General features: G+C 52.1%; 1 protein-coding gene and 1 pseudogene across 1 annotated transcript in view; both read left to right on the plus strand.

Annotated features, from left to right (window-relative positions):
• Positions 1-20,346, plus strand: part of CASTOR2 (cytosolic arginine sensor for mTORC1 subunit 2) — a 79,558-nt gene that overhangs the window by 34,912 nt on the left and 24,300 nt on the right. The gene's annotated exons all lie outside the window — the stretch shown is intronic.
• Positions 10,325-10,723, plus strand: LOC103082184 (40S ribosomal protein S26 pseudogene; annotated as a pseudogene).

Consider the following 20,346-nt stretch of genomic DNA (forward strand, 5'->3'; position numbering starts at 1 on the left):
CCAGTGAGACGCGGCTTGGAGCACGTCATGCATTAACTCACTTAATCCTCACAATAACCCTTAACACGTAGGTACGATTACTGGCCCCATTTTGCAGATGGGGGAACTGAGACACTGACTTTGCTCAAGATCACAAAACCAACAAGTGAAGAGTAGGGTTTCTTTTTTAATAACAGCTTTATTGAGATATAATTCACATACCATACAATTCACCCTCTTCAAGTGTACAACTCAGTAGCCTCTTGTGTATTCAGAGTTGTGCAGCCATCACCACTGTCTAATTCCAAAACTCGTCCATCGTCACCCCAAAAGAAACCATAAGCAGACATTCCCTAGCCGCTGGTAGCACTAATCTACTTTCTGTCTCTAGGGATTTGCCCGTTCTAGACCTTTCTTATCAATGGAATCATACAACATGTGGCTCTTTGTGACTGGCTTCTTTCACGGAGCATCATGTTTTCAAGGTTCATCTGTGTTGTAGCCTGTGTGTCAATACGTCATTCCTTTTTATGATAGAATAGTATTCCATTGTATTGGATAGACCACATTTTGTTTATTCATCCATTGATGTATATTTGGATTGTTTCCACATTTTTATCATAAAGATCACTGCTGTGAACATCTGTGTACAAGTGTTGGTGTGAATGTGTGTTTTCATCTCTCTTGAGTAGATCCCCAGGGATGGAATTGCTGGGTCACATGGTAGCTCTGTGTTTAACATTTTGAGGATCTGCCAAGCTGTTTCCCACAGCGGCTGCACCATTTGACATACCTGAGGAGTAGGGATTTGAACCCAGGACCTCTGGCTGCAGAGTCCATGTTCGTAAACCACCACACTAGCTTAATATGGGTAGGAGCCTGGAGTCCCTTACCGGCTAGGTGACTACAATCTGGGCTACTGAACCTCTGGGAGACTCGGTGTCTTTGTGGGCAAACAGGATTATGGGGAAGGGATAGCCCAGGTTAAGCACCCGGCCACAGCAGCCTTTGCCCATGGTCTTCCTGGTACAGTGCTCACTGGAACTTGGTGTCACCTAAGCGGGCGCATCAGTGGAGGCAAGGAAGTGTGACATGTAGGCTCCTGTAGCTCTTGGGGTCCTTGGAGGGCCTGGGCAGCTGTCAGTGGAGAGGGGGCTCCCCAGCTGACCCAGCCTAGGCTGTGGCCACCTGATCTGAGCCTAGGCTGCCTGGAGGTATATAGTTCTGGCAGGAAGGGAGTAGGGGGCAGTCAAGTCAGGCCTCCCTCCTCCTGCACAGGCCTCGGACCCTGGGCAGTACAAGGTGCATACATTCAAAGTAGGGTTAGTTTTCCCTCCAAGGTGGGCCTCCTGGATGCTCCCCTGGACTTTCCTCTCCACCCTCAGGGCCTCTCCACCAGGCCCACCTTCCTTGAGCCCCTCCCCACCCCACGATTTACTCCCTTTCTTGAGCAGGAAAGGCAGTGGGTGGAAATTTGTTCTCAAAGTTCAATCTTTTTCCTTCAGAGTTCAAAAGTCACTGAGGCAGTGACTGATAGGATGGATTTAGAACAAACAAAGCTTTTAGCCTCGGCGATCTTTCTTGAGAGCCTACTACGTGTCAGGCTGCAGTAGGGTTTTCCATCCTTTTCCCTCGCCAGGCTCCATAGGAAGGAGGGCTCCCAGCCGACGGTGGAGTCAGCGGCTCGTAACTCACCCCAATTCACACAGCAGACACCTAACAGACTGGGGCTCAGGCCTGTGCTAAGGCCCATTTCTCAGGGGGCGTACACACTTGTAAGAGTCAAGAAAACGTGTTTTTAATCCAACGTCCACCATTTACCAGCTCTGTGACCTTGGACAACTTGTTGAGAGCCTCAAAAGAGGCTCAGTTTCCCCATCTTGAAAATATGCACCATGCTATCGAGCTCTTTGGGTTCCACTGAAGATTAAGTGGGAAATTTTACATCAAGGGCTTAGGTGTCTGACCCACAGTGAGCTGATCATTCATATGAATTCGATGGATAGTTTTTGAGGACTGAAGTGCCCTGGGCTGGACTGCACCCCTTGATGAAGGGGTAGCTGTGGCCTCTGTCCCCACGGTGCTGATGGTCTGTTCTGCTTTGGAATTGTTGGAAGGGCTGAGCTGGTGGTTGCAGGATGGGATGACTAATTCTGAGTCTTATTTGACTAGGGGTATTTTTTTTTTTTAATTGAGTGAGCTGTGGGGACTGACAGACTGGCCCAGGGGGCCGGGGATGGGGAGGCTAGCAGCAGAAGAGGAGTCTGCAGGTACGTGGACCCGAGAACCTTTGTGGTTAGGCCGGCGGCCCACTGTAAGGGCAGCTTGTCAGAACTGAGAGTGCTGGTGTCCTTTCAAAGGCATGAGCTCTTCGCTCCCAGCAAGGTCCTGGGAGCCCTTCTCAGATGGTGGCGATCGCGAGACCCCTCAGTGCCCACCTGTACTGCCGGCCTCACTTGGGCACCAGCTGTGTTGTTAAAATGCCCTGTAAAAAATCAAACCATTGGTAGGTTGCCCTGAGTTAATGCCCCGAGGAGCGCTTGTTCTCAGAAGCCAGGACCCCTGAGTCCTCCTGTGGAATGAAGGTTCTTGCATCAGCCCCACCCCTACCCCGCGCACACACCTCTGTCCCATGAGGGCAGGTGTCCTCCGCAGACTCATCCCTTCACCCACCAAGGGCAGGGACCGGCCAAGGGGGATCCCCGTGGGAGCAGTTAGGTGCCTGTGAGGTCTGGAAGCCTGTGCCTCCAGCCTCCGAGGGCTTGTCTGCCACCCCAGGGAGAATCAAGCCCATGGGACAGTGGCTCGGGAAGGCAGAGGCTGCACCATGGAGAGGGTTCATTCTTGCTTTCTGGGGTTTCCTTACACCTGGCGTGGATTCTTGGCCCTTGAGGCTTCCTTCATCTCCACTAGTTCCCGAGTGTGTCTCGATACCCATTCTGTGCCACATGCTGGCCCTTTGAGGACTTGGACACCAACCCTGGACTCGTTGTGGACAGCACGGTGGGGAAGACAGCTCTCCAAGATCTTGATTACACTAATCTGGTGAGAGGAAAGTCCTCAAGGCTCGGGGGAGCTCGAGGTACAGGGGAGGAGGTACAGTTGAGTCCAAGGTGGGTTGGGGAGGGCTTCCGGGAGAGGTGGCATTGAGCCAGGCTTGAAGCATTGAGGTAGAGAAGGCACTTCCAAGAAGGAGGCACGGCATGTGCGAAAGCACAGAGCCCTGGCCAGCGTGGCCCATGGTGAGCTGGAGCAGCGTGGGAGCTGGAGGGGATGGCCCTGTTATGAGGAGAGAGAGGGCTCTGTCCAGCCTCCTCGGTCAGGGTCTGGTCACTGGTGTAATCCCAGGGCCAAAGAAGGCTCGTGGGAGAGGGGAGGGCAGGGCAGGTAAGGAAGAGGACAGCTGGGGGAAAAGGCCCAGAGAAATGGCCCAGTGGAAAAGGAAATGAGAGAGAATGTGGTGTGGGAAATCTAGGCTAGCGAAATGCCACTTCTGGGTGTATACCCGAAAGGATTGGAAGCAGGGTCTCAAATATTTGTACACCCATGTTCACAGCGTTATTCACAACAACAAAAACATGGAAGCAACCCAAGTATCCACTGACTGATGAACTGATAAGCAAAATGTGGTGTATGCGTACAGTAGAATACAGTTCAGCCTTAAAAAGGAAGGAAATTCTGACACCTGCTACAACACGGATGAACCTTGGGGACTGAGTGGTATAAGCCAGTCACAAAGGATAAATACTGTACAAATTCATAGAGACAGAAAGTAGAATGGTGACGCACAGGGGCTGGTGATGGGGAGAATGGGGAGTTACCGTTTAATAGACACAGAGTTTCAGTTTTACAAGACGAAAAGAGTTATGGGGATGGATGGTGGTGATGGTTGCACAACAGTGTAAATGTAGTTAATACCACTGAGCTGTATACCTTAAAATCATTAAGATGGTAAATTTTTTGTGTATTTAATATAATAAAATGCATACTGAACAACAGACAACAAATCCAGGCTAGTGAGAATGAGAAGAAAGTTGAGAGGTGGAGGTGTTGCAGGGTGTTGGGGGGGGTGTGGAGAGGATTGTCATTGAGAGAGCATGAGTCTTGATGGATCTGAGTTTGAACCCTCACTGTGCTACCTGTATTAGTCAGCTTGAGCTGCAATAAAAAATACCACAGCCTGGGTGGCTTAAACAACAGAAATTTATCTCTCAGTTTTGGAAGTTGGGAATCCAAGATCAGGACGCCAGTAGATTCACTTCCTGGTGAGGGCTCTCTTCTTGGCTTGCAGATGGCCGCCTTCTCCCTGTGCCCTCACATGGTCTTTTCTCGGTGCATGTGCATGAACAGAGAAAGCAAGCAAGATCTCTCTCTTCCTCTCTTAGAGCACTAGCCCCATCACGGGGCCCCATCCTCATGACCTCATCCAAACCTAATCACCTCCCAGAGTCCCCACCTCCAAATACCATCCCATCGGGGGTTAGGCCTTCAACATATGAATTTGTGGAGGACACAGACATTCAGTCCATATGCCACATTTGGAATCATTTCACTTCAGTAAGTCTCAGTTTTCATATCTGGAAAGTGCTGCTGAGCCCCTGGGGTCCTGTTGGAGCCTCATGTGCTCTTGTGCATCCAATGCCTGGCCTCTAGGAGTTGCTCATCAGGCCTTGGCTGTCATCGGCTAGGCTTTCCTGAGCATCTGCCATTCTCCATAACCCCTCGATGTCCCCAGATGGTCTGGGGCTCTGGGAGATGCTCATTTTCCCCCTTGCAGGCTGTGCTTTGGGCCTCTCTGACTGGGTCTGGTGCTGTGGAACCTAAGCAGGAGGGTGAGCACAGACCAGGTCTCGGGAAGGCTTAGGTGGGCTGTTTGTCTTCATGTTGAGGCTGGAGATCTTGGGATACCTTCCCCATCCTTTGTTTATCCACCCCTGAAGGACCTAGGCTTACTGGGGTAGTGGGGGTGGTGACCAAGCAGCTTCTAGCTGGAGAGAATGCAGAGTGCCAGGGCCTGCTTTAAGATGACAGGTCACCTGGCTTCTTAGGTGGGTCAGGGTCAGGCCCCCTCCCAAATAGAGGGTTGCAGGTGGGCAAGAGAGGCTGTACCCCAGCCTGGGAGAGGCAGGGAGCCCCATCATCCTCTGATTCTCCTGGCATCAGGCTATGTCTGGGCTGTCGCCTGGGTCCTGGGCAGGAAGGAGGAGAGAGGACTGTGGCCGCCAGGGTCACAGCACAAGTCAACAGCAGGGCTGGGGTTTGATCCCCGGGATAGTCTGGCCCCCAACGCCATGCCCCTGGCCGTGACACGCTCCTTCCTGCACCCTCTCAGTGCCCCCCACTGGCACACCACTCTTACCTGGCTCCCCTGCCTTGGCAGTCCACCTTGGCCCTATCACCTCCTTGCCTCTGTTTTGTTTTTCCTTCGTTTTAAATTTTTGGATAGATAGCAAATTCACAATTCATTAGAATTCCAAAGTTACACAAAGGTGCCCAGTAAAAGCTTCCTCCCACCCTTGTTCTTCAGCCAACCAATTCCCGCCCCCACGGACAAGGAGATCAGTGGGGATCTCGGTGATATTTCCTGTGTGTGCGTGTGTATATGTGTGTGTGTGTGTGTGTGTGTGTGTATGCAAATACGCATATGTAGTATTTTCTCTCTCTCTCTCTCTTTTTTTTTTTTTTTAACATAAATTGGTATTAAACCATGCTCACTATTCCCATTCTGCACTGTGGTATTCTTCAGCTGAAGTTCGTCTTAGTGGTGATTCACATCCTTCATTTTAACTGTTGCAGTTTCCCAAGGACCAGGTGACCATCATATCTTTAAACTTACTCCGCAGGTGGACCTTTGTTCCCAACCTTTTTTGTCAGTATTTACAATTAATGCCATAATGTGTAACTTGGGGCACAGGCCTTATTTTTCACGTGTGAGAATATGCCTACAAGGCAAATGCCTAGAAGCAGAACCCGGGGTCAGAGCACGTGTGTTGGAAAAGTCCTCACGTAGTGCCTGCAGAAAGGGGTTCCCATTGACATCCCTGTCTGGGTGTCCTGGGCCTGCTTCCCACCACCTCACCACCCAGTGTGTCATCAGATAGCCTGGTAGGTAAAGGACCCCTCTATGTCACCTTCCATTCTGGGGGTGCGTGTTTATGCACATACATGCCAGCCCTTAGGCATTTGCTTGTCTTCTTGTTTGGGGCCCTCTGTCACCGTTCATCTTATTTCCCCCAGCCAGCTCACAGGCCCCCAGTGGGCTGTGGCAGGTCTTAAGCCTTTCACCTCCAGAGCACCCAGCCTCTAGTTGGCCCACCATAGTTAAAGCCCTGATTTTATTTGCTCTCATATCAGGGTATTTGCCCATCTCTGTGGCCAGCTCCCCCACTGTCCCCCTCCATGTGCAGGTGAAGACATCTGTCTGCCAGGCCCTGGGGCCCAGGTAGCCACACCCACATTCAAGCATCCCCAGTGTGCCCAGCCCTTGAAGCTGAGTCCACACCTCCAGGGGCTGCCCCCTCACAGGTCCAGAGCTCTCTCACCTCCACAAATGTTGGAAACTGGCCCAGGTCCCAGCACCCCCAGGCCTTTCCACCTTCCTGCCAGATTTAGCTGATGGAGAGGCTCCAGGCTCTGGGAGCAGCTGGGCCTGAGCAGTGCCCTCCCTGGGGCTTCACAGCTGTCCCAGAGCTAAAGTGTGCCAGACCCCATAAAGATACCCACCCGCCCCAGGGCGGTGGGTAGGCAGCTTCTGGCCCCTGTTGCCCTCGGAGAGCTCTGGAAGAGCCGTCTTGCCACTGCCAAAGATGCAGCAAGAAGCTCACCCACCTCCTGTGCAGGTGGAGGATGCTAGCATCACAGAGGCCCAGGCCTACCCGCTTACCAGTCACACGTAGCATGTTCTTCCCACTTAACTCACGGCCTTTGGTGGAGTGTTAGCCTTTCCAGTCCTCAGTTTCTTCATCTGCAAAATGGGGTGATAACACTGACTTGGCCAGCTCATCAGAAATTCCTTTTAACATCGTTATGTTCTGATTACTTGAACACCACTGTCTCCCTTACTTTCTCTCCCTCCACGACTTTGGCAAATTGGATGTGGCCCTGGGATATAGGCCACAGCCAAGTGAGAATTTTAATAAAAGTGAAATATTTGGCCCAGAGCCCATGGAAGGTCCTTGGGGCCTGGCCCTTCTCATTGTGGGGCAGGGCCACTAGACTGTCATTGAGCTGCTCCAGGCAGCTCAGAGAGGTAATGACAGGTACAAACCCAGCAAAAGAAAACGCCGCATCCCCCAGGAGAGGTTGGGTAGTAAGGAGCTGACAGTGGGTGCCTGTGTTGATTTTCGGCCCATCCTGACTCTGGGAAGTTGGTGCCACCATCAGCCAGGAGTGCAGGACAGTGCGACAGCTTGGGCCGGGGCTTCCTTTGCAGGCATGTCTCAGCCATAGCTGGACCCCCAGGCCAGGCGCACTTTGGAAGCAGCAGGGGCTGACGACCCCTGTCCAGTAAGTAAGCATAGCTCTGCTGCTGACTGAGCCTGCCCCAGCCTGGGACAGCTAGGGAGAGTAGACCGACCAGAGGGTTCTTTGCCCCAGGGCAGGTAGGTGCAGGGCTGGAGGCTGGCCACAAAGGTGTCCCTTCCAGCCCTCTCCTGCCCCAGCCTAAGGTCTGGGACGGCACCATTTGGGTGTAAGCGCTGCCCTCCCTGGTGGAGAATGTTAGCACACTGAATAGCTAGTTCTCGGCCACTCTGGGCTGAACCCAGCCTGACATCTTTAGTTCAGCTCTTTTATTTCATGGATTTGGAACTGAGTCCATAAAGGAGAGGACTTGCCAAGGCACGTGGTGGTCACACTGATTCCCCCAGGTGCAGACAGGCCCTGAGGAGCTAGGCTGCGGCTCAGCTCAGAGCCCCTTCCCTTCAGCTTGGGAACCATTCTGTACCATTTCTCATGGGCTTATGTTCATTTCAGCCCTTTTCCCATCATCTCTGGTCATTTGTCCAGTTGTTTCACGAGTCTCTTCTCAGTAGCCGGCAGTGTCTTTAAGGGTATTGTGGACTGAATGTTTGTGTCCCCCCAAAACTCATATGCTAAAGCCCTGACCCCTAGTGGGAATGTATTTGGAGATGGGCCTTTAGGAAGTAATTAAAATTAAAAGAGGTCATAACAGTGGGGCCCTGATGCAATAGGATTAGTGTCCTTAGGAGAAGAGGCACCAGAGAGCTCACTTGCTTTCTCCCCACATGTGCACAGAAGGAAGGCCAGGCAAGGATGCAGCCTTCATCAAGCCAGGAGGGAGCCCTCTCCAGAAACGCTGCCAGCACTCTGTTCTACTTCCATCCTCCAGAACTGTGAGAAAATAAACTCCTGTTGTTTAAGGCCCCCAGTGCTTTGTTCTGGCAGCCCTGGCTGTTGTTGCCCTATGTGTCCCCCATGCCACCCTAGCCCTCCTGGACCGCTGAGATTGAGGACCAGTGGAAAGAGCCCCAACGATACTGTCCCAAAGCCTCAGTGTGCCCATCTTGGTAATGGGAGGGTGAAGAGAGAGGCATGTAGGCCAGGTACTCGTGGGCACAATAGCAATTTTCCTGCCCTTTCTCCCTGGCTCAAGGTTGAGCTCATTAAAAGAGCTAAGTGTCGGGAATTCCGTGGTGGTCCAGTGGTTAGGCCTGTGCGCTATCACCAGGTTCGATCCCTGGTCTGGGAACTAAGATCCTGCAAGCTGTGCAGTGTAACCAAAACAAAACAAAAAACAAACAAAAAAAAGAGCTAAATGTCAGTGCTAAACATTTTACCCCCTGAGCTAAGTGAACAACCAGGGGGCTTTTCCTGGGGGAAAGTAGTGGTAAACTCGGGACCCCGCCTCATGCCAGCAGCTAGTCCTTCACTCTTGAGGACCTCAGTGAGGTTCCGGACATCATGGAGACAGAGATGGAATCCAGACCTGGAATGGTCCCAGGGCCTGTGGCTTGGGGGGTTAACCGCAGCCGAATGACCTGGAGCTGCAGGCCACGGAGGCAACATGGACATTGTTTCAGGTGGAGGCTGCTTGCTATTGAATGAGTGATGGGTAGAAAAGTTCTAGAATTGTACAGTCCAAGTTGGTAGCCTCTAGTTCACATTTAATTAATATGAGCTCTAGCTAAGTTCATATTAATTAAAATCAAGTACGATTTTTTTAAAAATTCAATTCTTTAGCCACACTAGCCTCATTTCGTAGCACTCAGTAGCCACACGTGGCTGGTGGCTAACCCAACTGGACGACACAGGTGTAGACCATTTTCATCATTCCAGGAAGCTCTCCTGGATAGCACTGTTCTAGGTTTGTTTGGACTCAGTAGAGAGAATGCCAGGTTCATTTCAACGACGGCTGTCCTGACTTAGGGTTGGGCGGAGTGGGATCACACCTGGCTGTATGTGCCACCCTTTGCAGGCAGATGCTGGGGGTACACCCCGTGGGCTCCTAGTCAAAGCAGTCGGGTATGCTGTAGTGTGATGTGGTTGAACCTAGGCTGGCCTGGCCAGCATGAATTGGCTCCATCTGGGGATTTCAGGGCTCCTTTCTGACATCCCAGCTGCCCCCACACTTAGCTCTGCTTCAGCTTTCTGCTCCAGAGCCACCACCTCCAGGGTGCCCTCCCTGAGCCCCAGATCCCCAGCACTCCCCCGTTTGCCCTTCTCTGCTTATTCCCTGCATCCACCCCGCTTATGTAAACACATCATCACGTCTGCATACCCAAGCTAGTGCAGCGCTGGGTCCATGGAACTGCGGTGGACAGGGCAGCAGCTTGGCAAAGCTGGAGCCACAGTCCTTCCGACGTAGGCCCTGTGTTCTGACTCTGGGAGTGACAAGGCGCCAGCCCAAAGTTCGGGGAGACGCAGGGCATGCCCAGGGTCACCCAGCTTGCTAGGAGTCAAGGCTGAACAGGCCCAGCTGGAGGTGCTGAAGCCCAGTTGGAGCAGGGAGCAGCTGAGATATCCAAGTCAGCGTCCAGAGCCGGCAGATGGTCACAGGCCATCTTCTGCTTCACCTGGTGTACATTTCGCTTAACCTACTCCTGACCCCACCTCAGAGGCAGCCCAGTGAGCTCTAAGGGGTCCCAGGGGTCATTAGCTCGGGACCCCGCCACCTTACTCCAGGCACCGATCCCATGAGTGGTCACACACACAGACACCCCTTCATCCAGGAGATTGCCCCTAAATCCCAAGACATTTGAGAACTTCAGGGGGACTAGGAAGGGAAAAATGGGGAATCTGTAGGCCAGACATGTTTTCTTTGGCCCACGCGGTGTGTTTTTTGAAAAGTACACCAACATTTAGCTCTCTCCTCCTCGCTTCCAAGATGACCAAGAAAAGAAGGAATAACGATCATGCCAAAAAGGGCCGCGGCCTCATGCAGCCTATTCGCTGCACCAGCTGTGCCCGACGCATGCCCGAGGATGAGGCCATTAAGAAGTTCATCATTCGGAACATCGTAGAGGCCACAGCTGTCAGGGACATTTCCGAAGCGAGGGTTTTCTATGCCTATATGCTTCCCAAGCTGTGTGTGAACCTGCATTACTGCGTGAGTTGTGCCATTCGCCGCAAGGTAGTCAGGAGTCGTTCTCGGGAAGCCTGGAAGGACCGAACACCTCCACCCCGATTTAGGCCTGCGGGTGCTGCCCCACAACCTCCGCCAAAGCCCATGGAAGGAGCTAAGTCCTTAAAGACTGAAGAATACTGTCCCCTGGAAAGAAAATAAAGTGGAAATTGTACTTAAAAAAAAAAAATAGGGACTTCCCTGGTGGCGCAGTGGTTAAGAATCCGCCTGCCAATGCAGGGGACACGGTTCAAGCCCTGGTCCGGGAAGATCCCACATGCCGCGGAGCAGCTAAGCCCGTGTGCCACAACTACTGAGCCTGTGCTCTAGAGCCCGTGAGCCACAACTACTGAGCCCACGTGGCACAACTACTGAAGCCCACGTGCCTAGAGCCTGTGCTCCGCAACAAGAGAAGCCACCACAATGAGAAGCCTGCGCACCGCAACGAAGAGTAGCCCCCGCTCACTGCAACTAGAGAAGGCTTGCATGCAGCAACGAAGACCTGATGCAGCCCAAAATAAATAAAAAAAATTTAAAAAGTACGCCAACATTTAAGTATTGAGAGAGATCACCAAAATCTGGATTTCCAGCTTTTCTGGAAAAATGGGAAGATCTTGCAACCCAGGGCCCACGTTTAACAGTACATCGGAGCTGAGTGGCAGCTGCCCCTCTTTGGTAGGAAAGGAGCCACCGCCCTCAGCACCAGGCAGCCTCAGTCCCTTCCATACCCTGGTGTCCCCCACCGCCCCACCTCCACTGAGACCAGGTACCAGGCCCATTTGTCATCGTGCTGTTACTGGCCTGGTTCTTGGGTACAGAAAAATATGTCTCTGCTATTCTGCCCCAGAAGTGCTAGGAAGAAAAAGAGGCTGAGAGGGCCATGGGCTTCTTGGTACAAGTGAAGAATGTTCCTGGGTATGGAATATGCAAAGCGTGTCTGACCCCTGGTTCTCTTCACCTGAGTATCTTGCACACCTTTGAGCTGTAACCCCCTGTTAAGGCATTTCCAAGCTCTTCCTTGTGTCCTCCTCCCATCCTCCGTCCACCCCCTTTGGTTTCTTGTCCCTGAAACCCCTGCAGAAACACATGTGCATCTGTGTCCGACTCCCTATCTTGGGGGGCTCGGCTGACACTGCTGACTTGGTAAAGATGGTAGCAGCTGAGCAGACCTCCTCTTGGGGCTCCTGACCGTCCTCCCAGGCTCCCAGCTGGAGGGACACAGGGGCCAGGGGTCTGATATGGCCAGGCTCACGGGCTTTGGTTTCCGTGTCCTGCATCCCCTGGGCGGCCCCCCGGTGGTCCACGGTGAATGGAGTATGAAGCCAGCTCCCCCCACCTAAGAGAAGATGGGACTCAAGCAGATACAGAGAGGCAGGTGCAGAGATAGAACAGCAAGATTGCCAGTGAGATGTGGGAACTGCTCTCCATGCAGCCAAAGTGAGCTGCTTAAGACACAGACCCTCAAACATTTCAAAGCCTTCTTTTTCCTTTTTTTTATTTATTTATTTATTTTTTTAAAGTGGGCCCCTCACTGTCGTGGCCTCTCCCGTTGCCGGACGCGCAAGCTCAGCGGCCACGGCCCACGGGCCCAGCCGCTCCGCGGCACGTGGGATCCTCCCGGACCGGGGCACGAACCCGCACCCCCTGCATCGGCAGGCGGACTCTCAGCCACTGCGCCACCAGGGAGGCCCTTTCCTTTTTTTTTAATGGACCTCAGGTGCACAGAATGCAATTACTCATGATCCTTGTTCTGTGACATACTTATCGATCCTAGCTTTCAAGTTTCGTTTGTTTATTGTTTGAATAAGAATACCCCCCACTGCGACCATGACATGATGGTAACTGCTGTCCACCCACACTTATCTTTCCCTTGACTTTTACAAACAGTTTTGTCCTGTGTATACACCTGACAAGGGTATCTGACTGTGTGTTTTCTGGGGCTTTTTTCCAATGATGTATTACAAAGTATAGATGATATTCCATGTTTCCCTGGCTGTACACAATTGGACCACAGCGCCGTAGAATATTTCTCTTCCGCGAGTTAGGGGTCTTTCCTTCTGGGGTCCGCTGCGTATGCTGCTTCCCCTGCCTGGATCTCATCCTCTCTGAGCCCTTCCCAGACACCCCATCCAAAGGAAACCCTCACAGCTGCTCTGTTTTGAAAACCCCTCCTTGGGGACTTCCCCGGCGGTCCAGTGGTTAAGACTCAGAGCTTCCAATGCAGGGGGTGCAGGTTTGATCCCTGGTTGGGGAACTAAGATCCCACATGCCTTGGGGCACGGCCAAAAAGTTAAAAAAAATTTTTTTTCTTTTTAAATAAATAAATAAAATGCTTCCTTGTTCCACAGCCCTTCCCGCAGTCAAACTATGGTAATGCTTTGTGTGCTTGTTTTTGCCTGGCCCCATGTCAGTGGGGTCCTTCCCCGTCTCAGCAGATGCTTGACTGCCGTGCTATAGGACCCACCCCGTGGAGAGGGTGGGACTCAGGCGCGCTTGGGTGGGCCGAGGTGTGCAGATGAGTTCTTGGGGGCAAACCTGAGCTGCTTTTGTGGAATTACAGGAATTTGGGGCAGAGGAAGCCAGCCAGGGAATCTTTTTTTTTAATAAGGATGTTTATAGCAGCTTTATTCATAATAGCCAAAAACTGGAAACAACCAAATGTCATCAACAAGAAAAGGGATAAGTTTAAATATATTATAATACATTATAAATATATATAAACATACATATATATTCAGCAATAAAAGTGGCTACAAAACAACATAAAGTAAAACAGATGAATCTCAAAAACAGTACACTGAACAAAAGAAGCCAGACACAAGATAGTACACACTGTATGCTTTCATGGCTGTGAGGCACACAAACGAGCAAATGATCTATGATGATAGAAACTGGCACAGGGGTTGCCTCTGGGTGGTCTTAGGGACCCACAGGACAGAAGGCTTTCTGCAGTGATGGGAATGTTCAATGTCTTTTTTTTTTTTAATTGGAGTATAGTTGATTTACAATGTTGTGTTAGTTTCAGGTGTACAGCAAAGTGATTCAGTTATACATATATCTATTCTTTTTCAGATTCTTTTCCCATATAGGCCATTACAGAGTATTGAGTAGAGTTCCCCGTACTATACAGTAGGCCCTTATTAGTAATCTATTTTATATATAGTAGGGTGTACGTCATTCCCAATGTCCCAGTTTTTCCCTCTTGATTGGGGTGGTGGCTGAATGGGAATATACAATTGTCAAAATTTGTCTAACGGTACACCTAAAACCTGCACATTTCATTATGGTAAATTATGCCATAGTTCAGAAAAAGGCTTTGAGTAAAAAAAAAAAAAAAATTACCTGTACGAAACTATGCCCCCAGCCCAGGTTGACCTCATTAAAAACATTTGTCGCCTAAAGCGATGAGTACCATTGAGGAGGTGCTCGGCCCTGGCCCAGTGAGGGGGGTGTCACCAAGGGGACTTTTTTTTTTTTTTGGCAACACCAAGTGGCATGCGGGATCTTACTTCCCTGATCAGGGATCGAACCTGTGCCCCCTGCAGTGGAAGCGTGGAGTGTTAACCACTGGGCCGCCAGGGAGGGGTCCCAAAAGGGGTGTTTAGAGTCCTTTTCCCCATCCCTCTTCAGGTCGCCCCCTCACTGCCTCTGCCCCCTCAGACCTTTGTTCTGAGGACCCTAGAGGTGCACCCTGGCATGTGAGCCATGTAGAAAGGCAAGAACTTGAACCTTTGGCCTCCACCCAGCCTGCCCTCTGGGATTTTTCTTCTCTGGCAGTAAAGTAGCAGCCACGTGGGGCGTGCACAGCTCTTACGCGTGTGGCTCTGTGAATTCCCACAGACGGACCACACCTGGGGAACCAGCTCCCAGGAAAAACCCGTAGAGAACGTTCCCAGGATCCTAGAAGTCTCCCCACTACCCACTTCTGGTCCCCACTCCCCTCTCCTGCCCTCTCACCTGACTTCTGTCGCCTCTGTGTGATTCTGCCCATTTTCGAAGCATTGTTGGTGCCCAAACCGGGACAGTCCAGGCAAACCAACAGGTCGTTCCCGTCCATCACCTCCCTGCTGGCATTGCGGTGAACGGGTACTATTGGAAACAGCTTAAACCCACGGCCCTGGGTCCTGACGTTCGGGGAGCAGTGTGCTCCACGGGGTGTAACAGGTGTTCTCAGTCTTGTCTCAGAGGGTCCAGAAGTGCCATCCCCACAGCAGCCTGGGGGAGTCTGCAGGCATAAAGATAGCAGAGCCGGGTATGAGGCAGCCCTAGGAGCAGCAAGCAGGGGCTCCTTCAATGGACACTGCCTTGCAGCTAGGCCCCCGCCCAGGGTGGTCCCCCCCAGAACTTGGTGGCGGATGTGCCATGCTCAAGCCCCTCGTTAGGCAGCTTGCCAGCGACCTCCCCCGGCCAGGAAGGCCCAGGCATCCGGCAAGGGAGGCTGGCCCCCTGCCACTCTGGTTTTCCAACTTCAGCTGCGCACCCACCCTCAGCAGGCCCCCTCGGTACTTTTCAGGGTTCACCAGGTGAGTGCAATGTGTAGCCAAGGTTGAGAACCAGTGCTTTAAGCAAACAGCTGAGGTTTATGCAGCCTTTTAGCCCGTAAGCCCTGTTCTCACTGTGCGAAGAGGTGATGATCCTACTGGGCTCCTTTCCTGCCATTTTCCCAGCTGGAGCAAATATCCCTGCGTCTCTGAAGGGCAGAATTAAGACTAGCTGGGTATCGGTTATTAAAGAGGCCACATTGATAGAGCTTTCTAGAAATAAGCTACCCCAGGATGGAATGAATTGCTGCGCAAAGGAGTGAGCTCCCCCTCCTCAGAGGTATGCAAATAGAGGCTTGGTCTCCGGGATCCCCTTACCAAAGGAGGCAGCACACAGTGGCCTTCCCAGCCTGATTCTGTACCTCCCTGTGCTCCACCTTCCTGTCTGAGTGATTCCAGGAAGATCCCTCCCCCCGCCCATTGCAGTTTTAATGGGGAACTTGTGGTAAATGATTCCACCAATTAAACCAACCCTCGCAAATCTCTTCCCTCTGCTAATTTATCTGGTTCGTAAATCTGAAATCTCAGCGTGGATCTGCTGGACGAGTTTACCTGGAAATGGCCCTCCTCCTCTCCCCCCTCTGTCTCCCCCTCCCCCTCCCGGCTTAAGGTCCGCAGGGCTCTGAGCGGCCCGGGCTTCTTGCCCAGGATGCCCAGGAGAGGCCCCTGTGAGGGCCTCGCTCTGCTGGGTTCGGAATCCGAGAGTAAACAGATCGAGTGTCAGCCAGGCTGCCCATAACAGGCAGCCACAGCCATTGAAAATGAGAACTGTTCTCTGAGATGACTCAGCCTTCGGCCCCAGGGTCAGGGCAGCCCCAGGCCTTGGCTCTGCCCTGGTGGTCGGCTGTCAGCCACGCCCAAAGGGAACAGCAGTGGGTTTTTAGAGTCGACTGGTGTGTGATTCCGTTTTGTCCCATCAGGATGAGGGCCCGCACAGCAGCCTTGGTTGTCTGGCGGGTCACTGTCTTCAGTTTCCTTATCTGTGAAATGGGCATCAACACTTCCTCTCTTAGTGGGCGGATGTGAGACATGAGTCTGAGACCAGTCCAGCCGGCATAGGCAGAGAAGTGCGAGTCTGAGGCTTGGGGAGAAAGCCTGGGCCACAGGGGCTGGGACCCTGGGAGGGAGAGAATTGGCAGAGAGGGTGTAATGAGAGAAGAGCACTGGGGAGGCTTGGAAGAGAAGACACTGCAGGAAGCAAAAGGAGAGCGTCGATACTGGAAGACCCTGCTGTGGTCGGTATACGTAAGTGTCCAGGCTGAGGCCTTGGCCCACCACGTAAGGTCCAGCCAAAAGGTCCGAGGACAGGAGGGCGTGAGGGAAGAGGCCATCAGCTTTGGCTGGTGGAGGTCACTGGTGAGCTGAGGAGGATCCATTGGAGGGTTGAGTCAGGCCAGTGGCAGTGGCTGGAGGACTGGTGGTGGTGGAGGGAAGACGGTGATGGGCACGAGGGAGCCTTTTTTTAGGACGGAGGAAACTTGAGCCTGTTTGTCACCAAGACAAGGAAGCCAAGTATGAGATTCCTGAGTGAGAGGCGCCAGTGGGAACAGAGGCTTAAAGATAGGTTGCCACAGTGGTACCGTTTTTCTGAGGCCAGAGAAAGGGGATGAGATGGATGGAAAGGCAGAGATGTTTTGAGAGGGCAGCCTAAGTCTTAGGAACTTGGAAGTGCAGGTTGGAGTGCAGGGCGTGGGCATGGGGAGACGAGGGAGACGGAGGGTTGAGCTGCTCCCGAGAGGGGTGGAGGGACAAGATCCAGGCCCTGGGGGATTTCCAAGCTGGAGGTCGGTGCTGATGGGGGGCCATCGAAGGATGGGGTCGGCCAAGGGGCCCACCCAGGACACCCTGCCCCCGAGCCAGCAGCAGACAGTACAGAATTGGAGGGGCCACAGGAGGTGAGAGAGGCGCAGAGTGACCTGGGAGCTGAGGCATCTCAGAGTTGCCAGGCAACAGGATGGCAACTCCATCCAGGCAGTACCTCAGTGTGGTTCCAAAGTCTTATAATGGCGAATCTTCTAGGGACCGTTGGTTCCCAATTAATAGTGTCAGGAGCTTGGTGGGGCGGGGTTGGGGGGACCAGGACTACAGATTGCTTTAGGGTCGGGTCTTTTGATTATTGTTTTCAGCCTGCTGACCAAAACCTGTTTGCATCCTTGGAGAGAGAGAGAGAGAGAGAGAGAGTGTGTGTCTGTGTGTGTCTGTGTGTCTGTGTGTCTCCTCAGCTGCAGTATGAGGAAGAGGGGAGGTTGAATAAGCTTCCAGTTCCAGAGAAAACCAGGGGAACATGAGGGCCATTATCCGAACTGAAAGGAAAGAAAGAAACCAATGCTGTTGGATCAGCCGTTGGTGCCTGGTGCTTTTATCTACAGAGGGATGCCGACCTCGAACCCTGGCCCTGTTTATGAGAGAGGACACAGGCTCAGGGGCTGCGTAAATGTCTAAGGCCACCAGGGCTTACCAAAGGGGAAAGGTGAGGGGGAGGGATAAATTAGGAGTGTGCAATTAACATATACACACTTATATATATAAAACCAACAAGGATCTGCTGTACAGCACAGAGAACTATACTCAATATCTTGTAATAACCTATAATGGAAGAGAATGTAAAAAAAAGAATATATACATATATAGATGTATAATTGAATCACTTTGTTGTACACCTGAAACTAACACAATGTTGTAAATCAACTATACTCCAATATAAAATTTAAATTATTTTTAAGTTTTTAAATGAAAAAAATAAGACCATCGGGTCTGGTGCTGTAACTGAAACCCAGAGCATTAGCCCTTTACACACAGCACCATCAGACTATTAAATAAAGACTGGACTGTGGGGACCAAGTTGGGGATCGAATATACATCTCTTGAGCCCAAGTGAGCCCCCAAATCACTGACCAGCCAAGACCAAATAGAATGACCCAAATGGGAGTGTGTTGTAGCCCTGGGACCAGTCCTGTCTGTTCATCCTAGGACTCTAGACTGATTCTGGCTCCTGGACCCTTCTCAGGCCACCTCCTCTGGGTAGCTCTTTAACTGCAGCATTTCCTGCACCTTTTTACAGCCTAGCAGCCTACCCTGGCTCCTGTTCTGTGGCTGTGTCCCTTCTGCCAGACCCCAGTCCCAGTCACCTGCAGCCCCTCATCCTTGCACCAGTGACCTCAGCTCTGGTTCATAACCCTCACCCATCGTGTGTCTTTGCACAGCTCACCTTTATGCATTTAACTAACTAGCTAATGTTAACAGTGTAATCAGCACATGCAAAGCCAGAGCAAAAGTAGGATGGAGACAATACCCTCCATGTAACCAGAGGTCTCCTGCGCCCATCCCCAAACCCCAGGTAATGTGTTCTTTATTCCCTGGCTTCCTTTATATGTAGTAACGTTGCAACTCCATGGAGTCTTAAAGGTGTTGGGTTTTGTTGTTGTTGCTGTTGTTTCGTCATAGCTGCTTTTAACTGTAAAAAGAATACCATGCTGGGCATAACAGTTGGGGACTTATTTTTCCATCTACTATTATATTGCTGAGACTCATTCGGAGTTTTGCAAGTCCCTGTAGAGTGTTCATTTTGACTGTTGGGTAATATTCTTCTGTCATCATTTTCCTCTTCATCCAGTGATGGGAATCTGGGTTGCAGCCAGGTGTTTGTTACCAAGGACGGGCTGTCACCAATTCTCTCGTCCGTGTCTCTGGTTACCCATGTTTAAGACAGTGGATAGCTTCCAGGGGAAGAGCTGAGTCATAGGGAATATACCACAGGCCACACCTGCGCCCGGGCTGCCCCCCACCTTAGAGACCACACAGCACAGTGGTCCCAAGGTCATAACTGCCTTAACCTAACTGAGCATCAGTTTTCCTGTCTATGAAATGGCAATCATTAATTACATTCCATGTTCATTCAGTTAACACAGATGATGCACAGACCCTCTTTCCTGTTCAAGGCATGGGGGATCTGGATGAGATAGACTCAGCTGTCTCCCAGGAGCAGGTATCTCACCAGCAGAGATAGACCAGCAAGGGAATCATCTCAGCACCTGAGTGGATGTGATCATTCACTGGGGAGGTGATGGGAAGGTGAGGGTGAGTGTGCGCTGGGACAGGGGGCTTTGGCCTGCCTGGGGGACCTGGGCTGGGTTCGTGGGCCACTGCGCAAGACTTGACTGTCCTGGTAAGGGTTGGGGTGGAGGCCATGAGGAATGGGGCGATCCGAAGTCAGGCAGAGACCCAGAGCCCACTGCAAGACCAAGCACTGCCTGGACAGAAATGCTGCCTCGGACATCCACTCGGTCCCCGGGCCAGCGCACTTCATCAAGTGGCCACACGTGCTGAGGCAGGGTCTTGAGCACTTCCACGTTTGTTCCACACCTCCTTAAATCCTAAATGAACCTGCAGGACAGGTGTCTTCAAACCTCTCTCACAGATAAGGAACCTGGCATGATTTGAGGACCAGTGAGTTGTTCCAGCCTCATCTTGGATAGGTGGCAAAAACCAGGACGCCCACTTGGGCCTTTTTCCATCTCAGTCCCTCCCAAGGAAGAAAGGGAACCACTAGCCAGCGCCTCGTATACACCCTGCACTTGGGAATGTGTTCACGCAGCAAGACGCTGCCCTTCCACAGACGGTGTTCCTACCCTGGCGCGACCCTTTTGATGCCACCTGTCTTCCTCCAGGATGACCATCCTGAAGGAAGAGCCATCCTGAAGTTCTCTGGGGCTTGTGCTTGGGCCTTTGGAGCAGGGCCAGGGAGCACCACAGTCCCTCACCAGGCACAGGTCTCCATGGAGGAAAGGACCAAAGCCGTGGGTCCGGGCCAGATTCAGAGGCGAGTAAATTCTGCCAGTTCAAGGCACCCCTTCTGCCCACTGACCTCTCTCCTGGTGCCGCTGATGAGAACGTGCCACAGAAGGCAATGGTTCCCTGCCTTGGCCTTGTTTTTTTCAGTGACCTCACCAGCCCCGATTTGTTGACTATTATTTCCCAGCCGTAAATGGAGGCACGCCCCCCACTGCCGGCCTGGTCCAAGTCACCATCAGCTCTCACCAGCCTCCTCGGAGACGACGACTAGCCTCATCACTGGTCTCTCGGCCCCACCCAGTCCTTACAGGGGCCACAGGCATCATCCCTCCCCCATGATGTCTGACGTCACCACCTATCATTCCCCCTCCCCCACCACGTGGCCACTCTGGCCTCGGTCACTCCCAGCATGTACCCACCTCAGGGCTTTGGGACAGCAACGCGCCCGCTCTT

Source organism: Lipotes vexillifer, unplaced genomic scaffold, assembly GCF_000442215.2.
Source record: "Lipotes vexillifer unplaced genomic scaffold, Lipotes_vexillifer_v1.1 scaffold12, whole genome shotgun sequence".
Classification (NCBI taxonomy): Eukaryota; Metazoa; Chordata; class Mammalia; order Artiodactyla; family Lipotidae; genus Lipotes; species Lipotes vexillifer.